The following is an 18182-nucleotide window of genomic DNA, read 5'->3' on the forward strand; positions in this document are numbered from 1 at the left end:
ATAATCGTTTCGTTCATGAATTTCTTTCTTTGAACCTTATTCCATTCCACATCTCGGAACAGATTCAAATAATGGTTTGTGACAGATATATTTTGCCGAACTCTGAACTGGCGCTGCCATCAGAAATAACTAAAGAACTCTGAGCAGTAGTGAAAGTTGTATGCTAGAGAAAATGTTAGTTAAGACGCGAATCATACAGTATGTTGTGGCCACCCTTTGGTAAAGTTTATGTTTTCGTTTAATTTCTTTCCCCACATTACTATTTGTAAATAACTAATTATTTAACTGCTTTTTAGTTCCGAGTCAGCATGCTGGATATCCACATCAAGATAATAACTGGATACTAGAGGCAAACTACATTACTATAATAATACATCTCATTACTCTTGGGAGTGCAAAACATAAAAAAAAGCATTGCAAATTATTTTTCAATTAAAGAAGGGTTATTGATCTACTTACGCTCGTCTCTTAACCTGTATTAGCTACTTGAAAAATAATCTTTAAGTTTTAAATATTAATCTACATAATACATTAAATATGAGATGACAAATTCGCCATGATATTTAGCGAAAATCGGCATATTCGCTAAATATGCCAACTTTAACTTAAATTTGACGATTTAAGCTGACCACAGTCGAACGATTTAGCATTTTTCTAATCACTGCGTAGAGCGTTTTACTTCACTATGCTACTAATTGTCAGATTTTTCCCAATGAAGTTTGGTTCAATGATATCTACATCTTTAGTTTTGAAGTTACAAGAGTGTATTTTTTGTTACAAATGACAACATTCTGAGTCGTAATTAGATGACGAAGCCGATACTTGAGCCGGAAATTTTCTCTCATACATTCTATACTATATCAGCAGGATAGAGAGGATTTAACGTGTCATTTGAATTGGAGTTTCTAACCCACAGCCTTGCGGACAAGAGCCTAGACCCCCTTCCCACTCCTTATTAACAAAGGCAGGTAAGATTAGCTAATTTCATTACAATTGAAAGTAATTGTAGACGCTGTCTCCAAATTCCTTGAAAGAAGAAGAAGAAAACGTTTTCCAATTAACTCATTCAAATTTCCCCCGGATACCTGGAAATTTCATTATCTTTTAATCTGAAGGTTAAGAAAATATAAAGATTTCTTCGCGTGACTAGTGTTTCTATTTTCTACCCTAAATTCCAAATAGACCCGTCTTACTGTTGCTTTTTAAATGTTTCTTAGGCAAATACCAGACTTTTCAGGCACGCCATAATACAATTATAACTTTTCTTCTTCCTCTAATAAAAAAGAAAATATCTCTATTTCATAATCTGCCGGAGTCGCATTCATTTAAATCTTCGTCTCTCGCTGAAAGCGAACCGTTTTTCGTTTTTTGTGCAGACGCCTCGTTATCTAAGCCTTGTCAGCAAAATGCAAACAATGTTATTATCACCCCCAGAATGCGCCATTTTGGCTTATCGCGGCCCTGGCTGCAATCAGTACAAGGCAAATGAAGAGAGGAACATGCTGTTTGTGGTGTAATTAGGGTGATTTTTACGTGTGACACCAAAAACAACCGACGTGACTCGATTGTAATGAAGGAAGGTTCCTGGCTTAGTGGCGCTTGGCATCCATCCAGTGAGAGGAGCTTTAATAAGCTGCACAGAGCTCGGTTTTAACGTTTTTTGGACAAGTTTTCTCTTTTCGGAAGAGAGGGAAAAAAAAAAAGGTCTGAAGTTTCTCCTGTTTTTTCAGGGGGAAAAAACAAACAAACAAAAAACAAAAAAAGACGAATGATGGTGGTTGGTGGCTTTGGCTTCGTTTTCAGGAACAAGCAGTAAAGAGAGAAGAAGTGATATAATAAGGATATTCATGAAAGGGTGGATACTTTTTCGTTTGTTTTATTTCTGGGGTTAGACGGTCGCAGAAACCACCACCTGTGGTGCATTTAACTTTCGCTTCAAGGTAACAGAAACGAAATTAAAATGCATGGTGAAACTGAATCGTGCTGTTCTGTTCTAATTTTGTTCAGTTTCTTCATACGAAGCATAGAGTTTTAGTTTAGTTTAGCTATATTAACGTCCAGTTTTAAAGCAACACTAGAGCTATTTTGTGATGGATGTTGTAATTTTGAACTGCGGTCAGATGACGAGGGCGACTCCTGATACGAAGCACAAAGAAAGGAGAATAATCATTAAAAAAAAAAAAAATAGAACTAGCGATTTTGACGAATATCCGCCTATTAGACCTCACCGAGTTCCAACACCACATTTTTTTTTGGCATTATGTCCCTCTATCTTTGGCAAAAATGACTAAAAATCTCTTTGAGCTTGACAGATGATATTAGGTATATAAGTTTTACATCAGAATTTGTAGATACCTATCAAATTTTAAACAAACTCTCAAATCTTTAACAAAGTCTATCTGTCCAGTTGTTCGAACACAAAATAATATGACAACTTCAAAACGAAGAGAGCTAGATGGATAAAATTCGGTGCAAAGATTTAACATCTATATAGTGGATATGCGTATATCAAAATTAGAGTCAAACCGAACATGAGCTGAATGTTTTTCAGTCTGTATTTTCAGAAGCATGCAAATGTCATTACTCGAAAACTCAATAACTTAAATGTATCAAATTTGGTATATGATTTTGTGATTGCAATTGTAATTCTGTATCAAACTTTAATTTCAGTCAATTGAGAAAAAAAAAAGGCGTCTGAAACAGAAATTTATGTTAATTAGACAGTATGCATGACAATTTTAGAGAGGCCAGTCCTGCTAGCTCAGTTATAAAAAACAGTACTGTATCCTGAAATTGGTTTCAGAATACAGCGAGCATCTTTCGATAAATTATCATTATAATTGAGATGAAAAAAATGTAGAAATATTAAAAATAACATATATTAAAATTTTTTAAAAAAACCGCTTTTATCAGTATAAAATAGAAAAAATTATTCAAATTTGTTGGCTGAAAACAAAAATTTCTAAAAGCGCAAGAAAAAGCTATAAATTCGCTATTTAAATTCAGTTTTAATTATATGATTACTGTCTTTTGATTTTAATGTTGCGATTCTGTAAGAATTTTCTATTTTTCCCGTGATAATTATTGTGGCTTTAGATCCCTCTACTTTTTTTTGCATATCACGATTTAACGAAATTTGTTTTGGCCTCTAGATTTTTAGGGATACTTTTTAGATATTTATTTTTCTCTTTTAATACACTGATGAAATGTTTTATATTCATATTAATTTCTGAGTGAAATTTTGGTTTTAACCAGTTGAAAACAACGTGTATTAAAGACAACTTTTATTTCCGGGTACATATTATTAAATGCCAGAAATTAATCGCAAAATTTCTAAATTTGCGATAAAGAAAAATGTTTCATAACTATTACTCTCCATTACGTTGCAAGATATTCCAAGCTTTAACCAAACCTTCACAAATTTTACGGGGCGGGATGGGGATAAAAATATTTATTTCACAGTATGAAAAAGTTTTTTTTTTTTTGGGGGGGGGTAGACTACTCCCCACTGGTTTCACACTTTGACTAAAAATCACGAAATCGGGAGTCGTACTATTTTTATCAGTAATTATTTTTAATGGATTTTTACACTATTCATTTGTAAAACACCGGAATCGCTCATTAATGTTTATTATACTGAATTCTTTCAATTTTTATATAATATTTGTAAGAAGAATAACTGGAGTTATTCTTTTTCTACAGAATAATGCTTATGCTGCCAAGACTCAAGCCTGATATTCGGATCGTCTATCTAGTTCGATTACCCTTTCTTTACCTTCTCTTAACAGTAGTAGAAAAGGGGTCATCCAATAAGATAGATAGTTTGGTCCAATTACATATTATCAGTAACGCACAGGCCCGAAATGCGGCAGACGACGTGTTAATCGCCATTTTATACGGCATTTCCATCCATATTTATTTCCCTCGATATAGACCAATTTACTAAATGATCAAATAAGAGTCAATCAATTAATAAAAAAACAAATTATTAATCCACTTCTTCATTCCAAGGTTCATTTCTATAAATCTAAAATAATTTCTTCCTTAATCAAATTCTCTTCATTAGCATTTTCTTTCCTATTCCCATTTTCTCCAATATATATTTTCACTTGCTGCAATCTCATTAGTCACGGTTAGGATTCCTTTAAGTACCAATGTCACATTATAATCCAATTTTATATCAGCGCGATTTTTTCTTGACCAATTCAATTATTTCGAAATAATCAGAAAATCTCCTATGATAGTTTTTGTTTTGTTTTAATTGAATGTTCATTTACAATGGAGTAAAAATGGATTTTCTTATCTTAAAATAGTCTCATTGTTAAATTTCACAATTAGAATAGAAACTCAGACTATTATAAAGGGTAATACAACAGCTAAGTTTAAAACTGTAACAGATATTTTCAGTCGGAGTCAATTGAATTTAATCGAATTCAACCCAGTTGGACAAATATTGAATAATTCTAGTTGGAAAGACCATCAACCCTTTAAGTACAAGTACCAGAAAGTTTCGAAAGCATCTGTAATTGACCTTTATACGAAAGGATGAATTTTTAAACTATTTTTTTTAATGAAGATTTTGGAGATGAATTAAGAAACGCACTATTCCACTTTTTTGTGAAGAAACCTTTGATATCTTTTAATCTCAATGATAAATATACTAAATGGGATAGAAGTGTTAAATTTAGAGATCAAACCACCAAGATTGGGAAGACAATTTCGAATTTAATTTTTTTTTGCCCAAGATTATTTTAATTTTTGTTCTAGGTAAAAATTTCGCAATGAAAATGAATAATTACATTCACATTTTAAATAAATTTGTTTCGGAAAATTTTCTTTTCTAATTTTTATTCTATATAGAACGTGGCTACCTATATAACAATAATGTGGACAAATCAGCCTGAAGGAAAAAAAAATATATTTAAAAAAATGAAACTTATAATTTATGATCCTATATCTCTTTCTGATATTATTGGAAACTTTGTCTTAAATCATTTTTTAAAAATTATTTTATTTTATTTCAACCAAAACTCCGATGTCTACTAACGAATCATTTGATGTCTCAATTTGCTCAATAGTACCCCAGAAAGTCTCGGATTGAAATTCCGGAATTCTGGAAACTTTAGTAAAATCAAATTCATCAAGTTTTCCGTAATATATCCTGAATATTTTAAAATCAGTCGGAGTTTTCAGAAACACCGGCTAGAATTTAGGGATTTCAGGACAAAATCAGAAAAAAAAAAATGAAATTAAAAAATCAGAAACTACCAAATATTCATTAAAAATTTTAAAATTAAGAAAAATAAAAAGCCTAACTAATTCAAAATGCTTATACTATTTTATCTTCTGGTTGATTTATCTATATATTCCGGTCATATTAATTTGACTATATGGAACGTTAATTAAGTAGTAAAGTAAAAAAATTCAAAAATGGATTAAAATTTTTTTTGTGAATCATTAACTAATATATAAATATTTATTTAAATAAAAAAAATATAGACTGCGTTTTAAAAATGAATTAAAAAGCATAAAATAATTTACCTTAGTCTCCTATATAGATTCCTAACCCTTATACAGATTGTTCTGAAAATTTGTGATTGTGATTTTAAAAAAATTAAATAATTCCTTATAAATCTATATGGGACAAGGGAAATTATTTTATTCTCTTTAGTTCGTTTTAAAAACGTAAATTTTTATTTATTATTTAAATAATTATTTTTTGCTTTTTAGTCTTAATTTTTTTTTTTTTTTTTTTTTTTTTTGCAATAACTTTCCAATGAGCACACCCGGTGACAAAACTTATACTGAATAGACAAGAAAGAAAATTAATATTGCATTTATATGCAGGTTTGATCTATGTTTAAAGATCAAGTCTCTAGTTCATAGTGAAATTAGTTTAAAATTAGTGCCGAACAGACAGATAAAAAAGCGAATTGGAAAAAAAAAAAAAAAAAAGCAGCAGCCTGAAAATTTAATTCTTACTCCGGAACAAGACGGCACGAAATAGTTTGAAATCAGTCCTGATTAATCCTGAACATCTGGTCAATTAAGAAAAATGACACAGACTAATTACAGGAGAAACTGGTTATATCTGTAGAAAATTGCACCATTGAATGGTTTAGCATTTCGGAATTTGTACCAGGCCATACGCAAAGAAAAAAAAATCGATCTCTACAACTGAGTCTAATTTTCGAAATGAGAGTTGATGGTGTCTGGAGGCATGATATGATTTTACTTTTGCCTCAGCCATAATCAATACTTTAGAAAACGTCGTTCAGAGTACGATATTTTTTTTTAAGAATCTAAATACATATTTAAAACTTGAAAAGTGTGACAAAATATTGTTTGGGGACAATCCGTTCTATGAGTATAGAGTGAAAAGTCTAATACGCTTCATAACGGATAATGATGATTCATTCGGCAAAAAATATATAAAGAATACAAAAACATCATTTGCAGATATCAACGCTCAAGTAGGAAATCGTTATTAAAAAACCGCAAGAGCGCATTCCGAGAGAATTCGCTTAACCATTATTTTCTGTGTGTGCGCCTCCGCTTTTATAGCTTCCGTGATAAGGTATGAAAGCATCTAGAATATTTCAGTAACTTGTTCCTATTAGAAGTATTACGAAGATTAACGCCTATTCGTGAGCATTCATTTTTTATGTAAAGAAGGTAATTTTTGTCATCAAATCTTCAAAGTTTCGCCACTGTTTTTGTTTATTTTCTCAGCATTGGAAAAATCAGTAAAACTCTCTTTCTTAGTGCGAGACTAAATGCTTGGAAAGAAACACTACAAATTAGTAACAGAATACAATACATAAGTATTAAAAAGTGATGTGACCGCACACGGATATGATCTCCAAGACCCTTCCTAAAATTATCTGTGTACCTCCTCGTCCGTCTCTATGCCATGGACTAGGCATTGCAATATCGGACCAAAAGTTCAATACCGGCATTCGGTATTTTTTAGATCTTTATACCGGTATTAGAAATTTTAGAAAAAGAAAGAAAACACAGGTGTTTCTTTGTTTTATTTGCCAGTTTTGTTAGAGAGTGTAAATATCACAAAAATAATTTGTAACTTATAAATTATAACAGTATGTAATCACAAAAAAGTAAAGAAACACCTTATTTATTTAAATCACAAAAAAAGTGTAAATATCACTATTCAGTCTGTGGTACTATTACAAATTTTTGAAACGTGATCTTAAAAAACATAATGCATCCATTGTACTGTCATTAAGTCTGAAAAGTAATTTTGTGTAAAAAGGACCAGCTGTCGAAAACGCTCTTTCGGCATCTACACTAGCTGGTGGTACTGTTAGCAATGCGCGATATATTTTTTCCAGGTATTTATCTCTAAATCCCTCATCTTCAAATAAATCGATTTCTCGTCGGATGGTTTTGGATATAGCTGATTTCTGTATTGTATTTTGGTTTGTTGATTTTTTTTATTTATCGCTAATTCTAATTTTGATTCGAGAGACAATTCTTTTTCATTATCACATTAGTGTCATCATAATCTTCGATAACAGTACCGAATTCTTCTGAATGTGGATAGGATTGTGGGTAAAAATTTTTAAGAAAATTTTCTATAAACTTGATGAGATTTGAATTGATTAGTCTCTTTTTTTCTTTTTCATTTTTAAAATCATTATAATTATGTAAATACAGTAAGACATTTTCTATTTCGGTATACCTTTCTTCTATGCGAGTTTTCAGTGTAATATATAATTCTCCATCTAGTGATGTGTGCTGTTCTTTCAGTGACTGCAACATGAAATTTATTGTTGCATTAGCTGTTAATAAATTAGAATCTCTCCGACATAACGTCTCAACAGACAGTTTTATTGGAAGTAGAGCTGATACGCTTCTGGATATTAAGTCGAATTCACTATCTGGAAAATTAATTTGCAGGTTTAAGTCGATTATTGCTTTTTGGATTGGATTTCTCAGTTTATCTCCATCATTAGGAGTAAACTACTCCAACGTGTTTTAGAATCTAATATTAACATATATTCTGTTTTATTTTCAGTTAGTATATATTTTTGTAATATGGCATTTTCTGTAGGGGAATGTTTAAATATCTTAACAATTTTTCGAACTTTATAAATTATAGGAAGCAATTCTTGATGGGTAAATATTTCATCCTCATTAGCAATATCGTCTTCAACAATTACATTGTCAATCTTCATTGTCAATATCACTCTCTTCAAAGTCGGAATCCGAAGTTTCTGTATCCACAGTATTTGGATTCTTTTGTTCTTTATTTTTTTGGTATAATACATATATTATTCCTAATTGAACTTCATGAACATAGCACAATTTCTGATTTGCACCAATCAACTTTCCAACTTTTTTCATAACTGTTGCTCCATCAGTCATTATGGATACAATATCTTATTTCAAGGATAATCCCTGTTTCGCTAATTTAGATTTAAGCACTTTTGCTAATTTAGATTAAGCATGTGAACATATAGTGGAGACAATTTTAAAAATTTCTAGTAAATACCGAAAAAACGGTATTTAAACTTGTGAATACCGGTATTACAAAACTGTAGAAATGGCTCAAATACCGGCATTCGGTATCCGGGTTTTGCAATCTCTACCATGGACGTTCACAATTATTTATAAAGATAAAACAGGCAATTATCTAGGGTCCACAAAATAGAGGTGTTTTTTGTATTTTTCGGATTAAAGTGTTTTATTTGTGCTTTCAATTGATTTAGGGGGAAAAAAAAGAGAGATTTATTTAGTCTTGTTTAAATATTTTTTAAATTTCCAAATGTTGTTCTAGAAATATTTTTTATATATATTTCCAAATTTGCTTACAGATCGGCGCGATTCAATTTTTTCTTCACTGATATGCAAACGGCCCAAGTAAACCTCAGACGAATTAGAGTATTTAGATTGAGTTAAACAAATTTAATTTTTTTTACCGTTTTTATAATTTTTTAGATTTAAATTTCATATTTTAAGCGAGATACTAAATTTAACTTACTTGAAAGTGGCACAATTAGGGTTTTATATAAATTTGCGGTAATATTTACTACTTAAATATACTTATCAATTTATTAAATAGTATACAATAAATTGATATTAATAAAAATATCTGGATTTGAAACTTAAAGAAGGACTTCGAGTTCCCCGAAATTTTAAACACCTAAGCGCTTCTATAACCTTAATCCTGTCTTGCATCCAAGGCATAATACTTTTTCACACTTTCATTCATCATCTATTTCAAGAAAAACTGATTTAGACGCACTGAATTTTGTCATCATGCGGCGCTTCCTAAAAATTTATTCTCTCTCTTACGGACTCTCTGCCGTTACATCAAGCAGCGCTCATAAGAGAATACTTAAATATGGAATATTAAAATTTTCGAGAATGTTTCGTGTAATGAATGACATTATGGGAGACGCAACAAGTCAATAGAGCCAGAAATTCAAAAAGTAGTGAGACACGCGCATGCATGTTTAGCCTGAAGGGAGGCAAAAAAATAAAGCGCTCACTGTGGAAGAAAAGGACGGCGAACGCACTGAAAAAAAGTTCAGTGCGAGAACCTGCGCTGCGTAATGTCCTTTTCCATCAAATTTATCGTGGCTCGGGGAAGGCGCACTAAAAATAAAAACTTATTTCGCTGCCTTCTTGAAAAAAAGAACTTCTGTAATCCACGGAAATAAGTTACACAAACTCTTCCTTTTGCAACATAGTTCAGATTTCTGTTTCAAAGGGGAAAGAATAAACACCTTGGCAGAGGAGGGGGAGGGTAGAGAAGAATGTTCGAAAAGAAGAATAAAAAAAAAAAATAGATGAGGGTGGTAAGGAGAGGGAAAAGTTGGCGGAGAAGGTTTATCGAAGGGTACGTCGGCAATTCTTCGTAACTTGGAACGGGCGGGTAAAGGCTTTGGCTCGTTCGAACAGTGGATTGCTCGCACGCCGGCCATATCGATCGGGTCACGTGATCATCTACACTTACACTTCGACCAAACGATCTTGCCGGCATGCCCCACTTTCCGGCGCGCACACACAGAAGCATGAAAAAGACCCTTTTTCCCCCTCAGAAAGCCGTTTATGCGAATTTTTGTGGGTAATATCCGGACTCAACAAAACTGCCTTTTTGCAGAAAAAAGAAAAGAAAAAAGAACGTTTATAGCCCCCCCCCCTTCCATGTAGGGAGTGCGAAGTTTTAAATGATTCGAAAGAGGCCGGGCTAGAAAATTTCGATCATGAAAAACAATGCCAGCTCAAGAAAAGTTTGAACTTTTGACCTTTAAAGGCGGAAGGATATGAAGTTTCGCGGGCCGCGCTGCGTCGAGCCGCGTAATTCGATTTGCGTTCCGCGATTCGTCTGGAGTCGGAGATTCCGCGCTTTACATAATGTAATAACCGAGTGTTTTGCGAGTCATTTGGCAGAAATAAAACTCAACCGCGAAATGCTGACGAGCGAATCAACCGATGCCAAAAAGCGCTCTGCTTCTTTTCTTCTTCTTTGGAATGTTTAATGAAAAGTTCTACTTAAATTTTTATTTCATAATCGTGATATATTTTTTTGAGAAATATATGGAAAGAAATAAGAAATCACATGAATTCTTAAATCCCTTATTCGCTCCGGTATTTTCATTCTAAATTTTTGGAGTGATTTCATTAGTATTGAAATAAATAAGAAAGCGAAGCATTATTAAACCCTTTGACCTATGAATTTACTTAACTTCCTAATTAAATGATAAATCCTATTTCGGATATTTATCATTATTTTATTTCTGATAATAATACAAGGGCATATGAGATATGGTGGCGTTTTTAAATGTTTTTTTTTTTTTTTCAAATTTAAATACTTCCGTTTTGTTGCAGAATTAAAATTAAAAATCCAGAAATTCGATGTGCGAGTCAGACTCGTCATTGTATTAAATGGGATAATAATAAATAGAAGAAAAACGGAGCATTTTTTCTTGACTTTTTCTCATAAGACCTGGATTAACAAATCGTAAAGTTGGTAACTGCTTAAGGTACCCGCAATTTTGGGAGCTGAATGAGATTGTTTAGCAGTATTGTGAAAACAATTTGATTTTGTGCTTCCATTTTATTCAGATGGGCCAAATGCTCCGGCTTAATCGTTTATCTTTCAAATATCGTAAAATGGTGAATCGTTTAAATGTCAGATCGTTGTTTTCATAACTTTTTTCATTGTTTTCGATTTCACAAATACATTTATATTATTATTATTTTTTTTAATTGACGGACTGCCTTTCTAGTCAACAGTCCTGGAAAATTTTGCATCCGTGTATTGAAATTTATTATAATCTTTTTGGTCATTCATTGGTATCATTTTGCTTAGTATTACTTTAACATTAAATATACATACTGAAATCACCTCTCTTGAAGGCGATTTTCAGTGAAATGTTTTCAAATTTCAGCCGCCTGTAAAAACTGTTTAAAAGCATAATCCCTAAAAACTTCTAAATCTGCGTCACTGAAAAACTGCTTGTACACGTAACAAATTAAAAGTGTGAATGCTTTTAGTGCATTTGACGGTGAAAACTCGTCCTAAACTGTAAGCCTGTAAACTGTTTTGTATAATTTATGGTTGAGAAATTTAATTCGTCTGTAAAAATTTAACTTTATTCTTCTTTAAATCTGTCTAAGATTATGATAACTGTAAAATTCTTTGAGCTCTGCGAATGAAATTTGGTATGTAGTATTTACAACAAAGTTATAGATTTTTCTGAAATTTTGAGCGAAATGCATTCAAAAGATGTCTGACTAACTGGTTATCCGAAAATAGGTGAACTACAAAACACAAACAGCTAGACGGATAAAATTTGGAGCATAGTTTTATCATATAAAATTGAAGATTTGTTTCGAATTTTTGTTCAAATGCGTCAAAGGATTGACCCTATGTTGTTCTGTACCTTCTCATTCATGTATGCACAATAATTCAAAAATGCAATGACTAAGTAAATGAAATTTGGAATATGATCTCGTTACTAAATTTATTGTCGTGTTCCGAATTTTGGCAACGGAAATGCATAATTGGTCCTTAATATTACACCATGAAGTACACATTCTTATAGGAGAGGTTCTAAAAACAAAAATCAGAGTACGTGTGGCGTTCATGCTTTTTCGCAAGGTCCAAATTTTTCTGTAGGGGAGATTACCTTTTTATCAGGAAATACATTTTTGGGTTTCCGATATCTATGTTAGCGATTAATAACCGATGATCGTATGTAAAATTTAGTAAAAACGTCATAGTGCGATCTTTCGTGATATTTTGCACTTGTGTCATGCAGTTAATACACAAGTGCTGGTTTCCTTTTCTATACTATAAATAGCACTATTTCTACGCATGAAAATAAAAATCTGAGCACTTGTAACGTTCACGACCTTGCCCCGATCCACAATTTTACACGGGGGAAAGAAGGTGGAACATAACTTTTACTAGAGAATTCGAAGAAAAAATTTCACAGAAGCCACTACTGCTGATTTAAAACATTTCTTGTAAAAATTTCTTGATGATAATTACAGAGTTTATATAGATTTCAAAGATGTAAAGTAGGAGAATTTATGTCCTGTAAGATTTTAAATTGTGAGTGAGTTTGATTTATTTTTCAAAATCTGTGTCTTGCTGAATTTATCTCACTTGAAGTGCTTTTTATAAAAGAATGCTCACGAATTTAATATAATGATTGAAAATAATCAAGCTACGTTAAGTATTGTGTTTAGATTTTCTAAGAGTTCCAAGCATTTTTTTACGCAGCGATGTTTACATTATTTTGTTTCACAAGCAAAAAGTGAAATAATAACCTTTTTCTTTTAAAAATCCTTATTATATGAAGCTATACTGTAAAAAAATTAAAAGGCTTTGATTATCCATTTGTTATAGAGATAAAAATTTTATCCAAGCAGAATCTAAGTTCATTCTATGAAAAATAAAATATAATTCCGATCTCTATTTTATTAGATAAAATTCATCTTTAATTAATGGGGAATTGTCTAATGCTAAACGAAAATCAATAATTCTAAAATAAATTCCTGCTACGCATTTTCGGGCTCAGTGCACTGGAAAAGTGACCCCTTTTCATGTCAACAACGAAGATGTACTCAAATGACCTTGAAATGGTCTCTGGGTCATCAGCTGAATTCAGTGGCGAGGCGAGGATAAATGGCGTCTAAGACAACATTGTTTTTCACTCCTCCCCTTTGTCTCATTCATCAGCTTCCGACTTTTGCAAGCAAAATAAATGTAAAAATAATGTCTTCGATACACCTTCGAGACAAAAGGGGGAAACCATGTCACTCTTTGGCCACTCCTTGTTACGACACCGTTGAAATAACTTCCATACAATTTCATTAAATAAAACGTCTCAAAAGTTGTTTTCATTCAAATACTTCTTTTTGGTTTGAAAATTCTGATTCCTTGTCATTTAATGTTATGTTAGGCTTAAATTCGAAATTTAGTTCAAGATGCATTTAAAAGAAAAGAAATCCTTTTAAATTCGCATAGATTTAAAGAAGATTTAGAAAAAAGAAGCTTAATATACTGTTTGAGAATTCAAACTAAAATTTTTTTCTCCGAAATAAAATATCGCAAAATAGTTTTAATTTAGTTTAGATTATTATATTAACGTCCCATTTTAAAGCAACACTAGGGCTATTTTGGTACCGACATTTTTAACCGCGGTCAGATGACGAGGACGACACCTGAGTTGACAGGCCCTTTCCAAATTTCCATACCATACCAGCGGGAGGACATGGAGAATAGAGAAACGTTTTTAAAAGGGCTGCGCATATTTTAGAGCTACAGCAATTTAACTCACACAAAATAATTCGAATTCACCTTATAATTATTTATTTATACTAAAATAATTCAACGCGTATAACTGTCCGATTTGTAAATGTTTTATTTATATACAATTTTACTTCTTTTTCTGTTAATATATTTAATTCTCACGATATTAGAAATAATTTATGAGCATCTAATAAATGCCAAACTTAATTTTAGTATATACAAAGCAGATTAAAGGAAAGAGGCAGTGGCGTAGCAATGGTAAAAAGCTCCCAAGCATAATATTTTTTTCGCCCCAATCACCATCATTTAGGGCTGGTTATGCTGTTTCAGAAAATATAATAATATATTTCCGTCCCTTCATAATATTTTCATTACAAAAAAAAAAAAAAGAAAAAAAAAAGCAAATAATATAAGCGCACTGCTGCTTGGTCCCATTCGGTCATCATTACCTCCGTTGCCCCCTCCCGGACCGCTATGTCATATATAATATCTATGAGCATGCTGTTAGATATTATATATGGCGTAGGGACGTGTGCGTACATTATACAATGTGTGTACATTGACACTGTGACGTCACGTGCATAGCTTTCTTTATGCAATCCGGACAAAATGGACCAACGATTTTATTGGTCAAAGACAATAATTAGGATTGAAATTATTTTTAAGTGCATGGATACATTTTTTTTTCAAAAGCATTAACAAAATGATCGGAGATACGAAAGCAGACTTGAAGTAATTGGATCAGGGAGAAAAACTAACAAAGCAGCTTTTAAAAAATTAAAAAAAAGCATGATTAATCCATTTAGCAATTTGACAGAAAATTCGTAAATTAAAAGCGGTGCATTTTTTTAAAAACAAAAATCAATTACTTCTTAATATGCTCAACTTAAACTAATCGCATTATCTTGAATATAGCTTTCATATTTGCAGCTGATAAACATAAGACCAGCCAATACTTTTAGTACTTTTTGCTTTTAAACTCTTGAAATTCGAGAGCTTTGGCTTATTAAATTTTTTTAATGTTACTTATTGCTTAACTTTTTAAAGTGGCTACAACTTAATACTTTTTAATGCAATAAGTATGGAAAAAGTAAACATTGCAACCGAAAAAGAAAACAAAAAAAGAATTTAACCTCGTGGTTTAAATAAATCTGAATGCTTCAGACATTCTAAAAAAACCAAAACACACATTTTTGGTATCTTATTGTCTGTCTGTCTGTCTGTGAACATGATAGAAGAATAACTGACAGAAGCAGAAATAATGCAATTTATTATTAAGTTTAATATCAATGTATAGTATGTAATTTTAAACCAAATTTGTGAAATATTTGAATATTAATCCGTGTTTATTCCTGTGTGATTCATTCAGAAACGCTAAATACTAGAGAAAGGGAATTCTAGTATGTTTTCCAATAGATTTTTTGAAAAAATGTCTATGGGCGAAAGTCTATGTGAAAATGCATCTTTAATGTGTCTATTAAAATAATCAAATTGTTTTTTCATTGAATAATCAGCTAATGCTTGATACAGATCTACAACACTGATAAAATAACAGTGAATACAATTACAGTGATGCAACAACGGTGAATAATAGTGATGCAATAACTATGTGACAAATTTCATACATCTTGCTTGAGGTATGTTTAAATTATCGAAACATATAATAGAACAACTGGCCCCTACATATATAGAAACGTTTTAATTTTTTAAATTCCGGAATCTAATGAATCTAAAAAGTGTAAACGCAACAAAATATCAAAGCTGGAATTTTGACCTGGTATCAAAATCTCAGATTCGGTACCGAAAGGCTGTAAGCACAAAGCAATAAGTACATTCAATACAAACACAAGAGCACATTCAATTATCCATAGTTAAATATTCGCCCGCTGTTTGTGGTGTGTAAATTTGGAGCAGGAGGTGTCTGTTCCAAAGTCCTCCTCGTCATTTGTTTAGGGTTAAAAGGTTTAATTAATATACTAGAGAAGATTTAATTCTCAATAGTTAAATATTCATCCGCTGTTGTGGTGTGTAAATTTGGAGAAGAAGGTGCCTGTTCAAATGTCCTCCTCGTCATCAGCTTAGGGCTGAAAATAATGAGTTCTTCCCGAAATAACTTCCACTTATCTTCAAAACCGGATTTTTATCTAACTAAACTAAATCATTCAGACATTTTTATGCCGTTAGCGTGGTTGGTCATGAATGAAACTCATAGTATTCAGAAATCAGGAAACTTCCTGCTTGAAACCTGCTTAATATGCGCGCCCCGTTGGCTCAAAACTCGCGATATAAATTACCAATGCAGTGTTAGGGATAGAAAAACATTTCGAACGACAGGTGCGAAAATGCTGTCATAAATATTTCACCAGTTGCGATGCTTTGGAAGCAGCCCAAATCTCTCGTAGTTTGTTATTTCGCCACTATTTTTGTCTCCATTTAACTCTACTCCTTGAAAGATGAAAGAATAACACATTTTTTGGCGATTTTTCTCAATAAATAAGCCAACCAGCTTCTGAAAGGTATCTTTAAAGTAGGCGCAGTTGACAGAAAGATAAAATTTCTAGTGAAAAAATAAGTTATATTGTTTTATTTTTTTTAAATCACTTCTTTCTAGCAATATAGTAGAGATATATTGGATACGTCAAACATGATAAAAAATATTTGTTAGAACTGATCTATGAAATCTTTTGGATAAATGTCTATAAAATCTCGGGAAAGAAAGACCGAAGGCTGAATGACCAGTTATATCACAAGTAGCCATATTTGCATAAGAGTTCATATTAATTCTGTTCTTGGATTCTAAGCATTTATACGTCGGTTAGTTATAGAAATCAGAAAAATAGCACGTTGTTCCTGATATTTAACATGGATCGAAATTAAAAAAAAAATCAGTGATCTGTCTCTTCTAATGGAATGTAAATTTGATAAACAAGAAATCAATCAATTTGTAAATATTTGCTCACAGAATGCCTACTGTGTATAGTCCAGTTCTGTTACTCGAAGTAGTTAAAATCAACACAAGGGATGACATTTTTATTGAAATTTAAATTGTGTTCCAAAATTAACACAAGACTTGAATTCGTGCAGAAAAGTGTTGGCAACTATATTAAAAAAATCATTTGATAACTGATAGTTTAGGGTTACACGAGGAAACAACGTACTTTCATTGTTCAACAGTATTTCAACATTATTGGAAGACTGCAGTTCGAGAATTTGAGAAATGGTCTCCGAGATCGCGTGATTTAACACCATTTGATTTCTTTTTAATGGGGTTATTTGAAGTCAAAGTTTTATAACTACAAGCCCACAAAGCGAGCGTGCATTGAAGGAGGAAATTTTAAACTGCATCAAGGAAATTCAGCCACATTTATGCAAAATGGTCATGGGAAATTTCGACAAAAGAATGCGTATGTGTTAGCAAACGACAAAAGAATGCGTATGTGTTAGTGATGGTCATTTGCCATATGTCTTATTTAATATATACCTACTGTGTACTTTACGATTCTATAAAAATATGAGAATTTAAAAAAAATACTATCATTTTTTTATTCCATTCAAATCTTGCGTTCACATGTTAATGCTCAATTTTTATTAATCCTAAACTCTCAGCTGTCAAATGGTTATTTTAAGAGGATTTTCAACACTTTACTGAACAAATGGTGGCAAATTTAAAGCTTGCGTTAATTTTGGGGCACCCTTTAGAATTTTAATTGTAGATAGATAGGATTCGTCGGAACCGTTTTAAATTTTTACTGTTTTGAAACTGCGGGACAAACTGTTGCAGAATTCTTATTTTGAAAAATATTAACAGTATAAAAGTTTTTAAGTTCAATAAAACTTTACGACATATGACATTATTTTTGCCATTAAAACATTGCTCAGTGTGAAAAAACGTTTCATTAGAAAATATTATTTTGTCAATACTTTCCTAACATGCCAGTTTAACATTTTTTTTTAATGTTTGTTTTGTAATCAAACTAACTTTTTTTTTCGCGATAACACCGAAACCAAGATTTCATTTATGATAATTTACATAGTTCCATAGCTTACACTTTTCTCCGTAGCCTTTACTTTTTGCAGGACGTTGAGCATTTCTTCGTAATTTTTTAACGAATTATTTTGATGCGTTATTTTGTGTGAATTCAGCGAGGGGCCACCGTATCTGAGATGTTATTTGTAACTATTAGCATAAAATAATACTTATTTGAATCTATATATTAATGACCTATTAGAATAAAAGTATTTCAAGAATTTATCTGCAAAAAATTTATGTTCAAGAAATTCTTTGACTATATTCTTTCCATTTTCGTCTTTAAATTATAATTATTATTGCTTTCGATAAAAAAATCATCTACACTTACAAGCAGGCTGTTAAAGTAGAACTAGAAGAAAA

At 31.7% G+C, this 18182-nt stretch overlaps 1 protein-coding gene across 4 annotated transcripts in view; it reads right to left on the reverse strand.

Moving 5' to 3' along the window:
• LOC129989470 (plasma membrane calcium-transporting ATPase 2-like) overlaps positions 1-18182 on the reverse strand; it is a 285601-nt gene that overhangs the window by 149483 nt on the left and 117936 nt on the right. The window lies entirely within an intron of this gene.

Source organism: Argiope bruennichi, chromosome 10 (assembly GCF_947563725.1).
Source record: "Argiope bruennichi chromosome 10, qqArgBrue1.1, whole genome shotgun sequence".
In the NCBI taxonomy this organism is placed as follows: domain Eukaryota; kingdom Metazoa; phylum Arthropoda; class Arachnida; order Araneae; family Araneidae; genus Argiope; species Argiope bruennichi.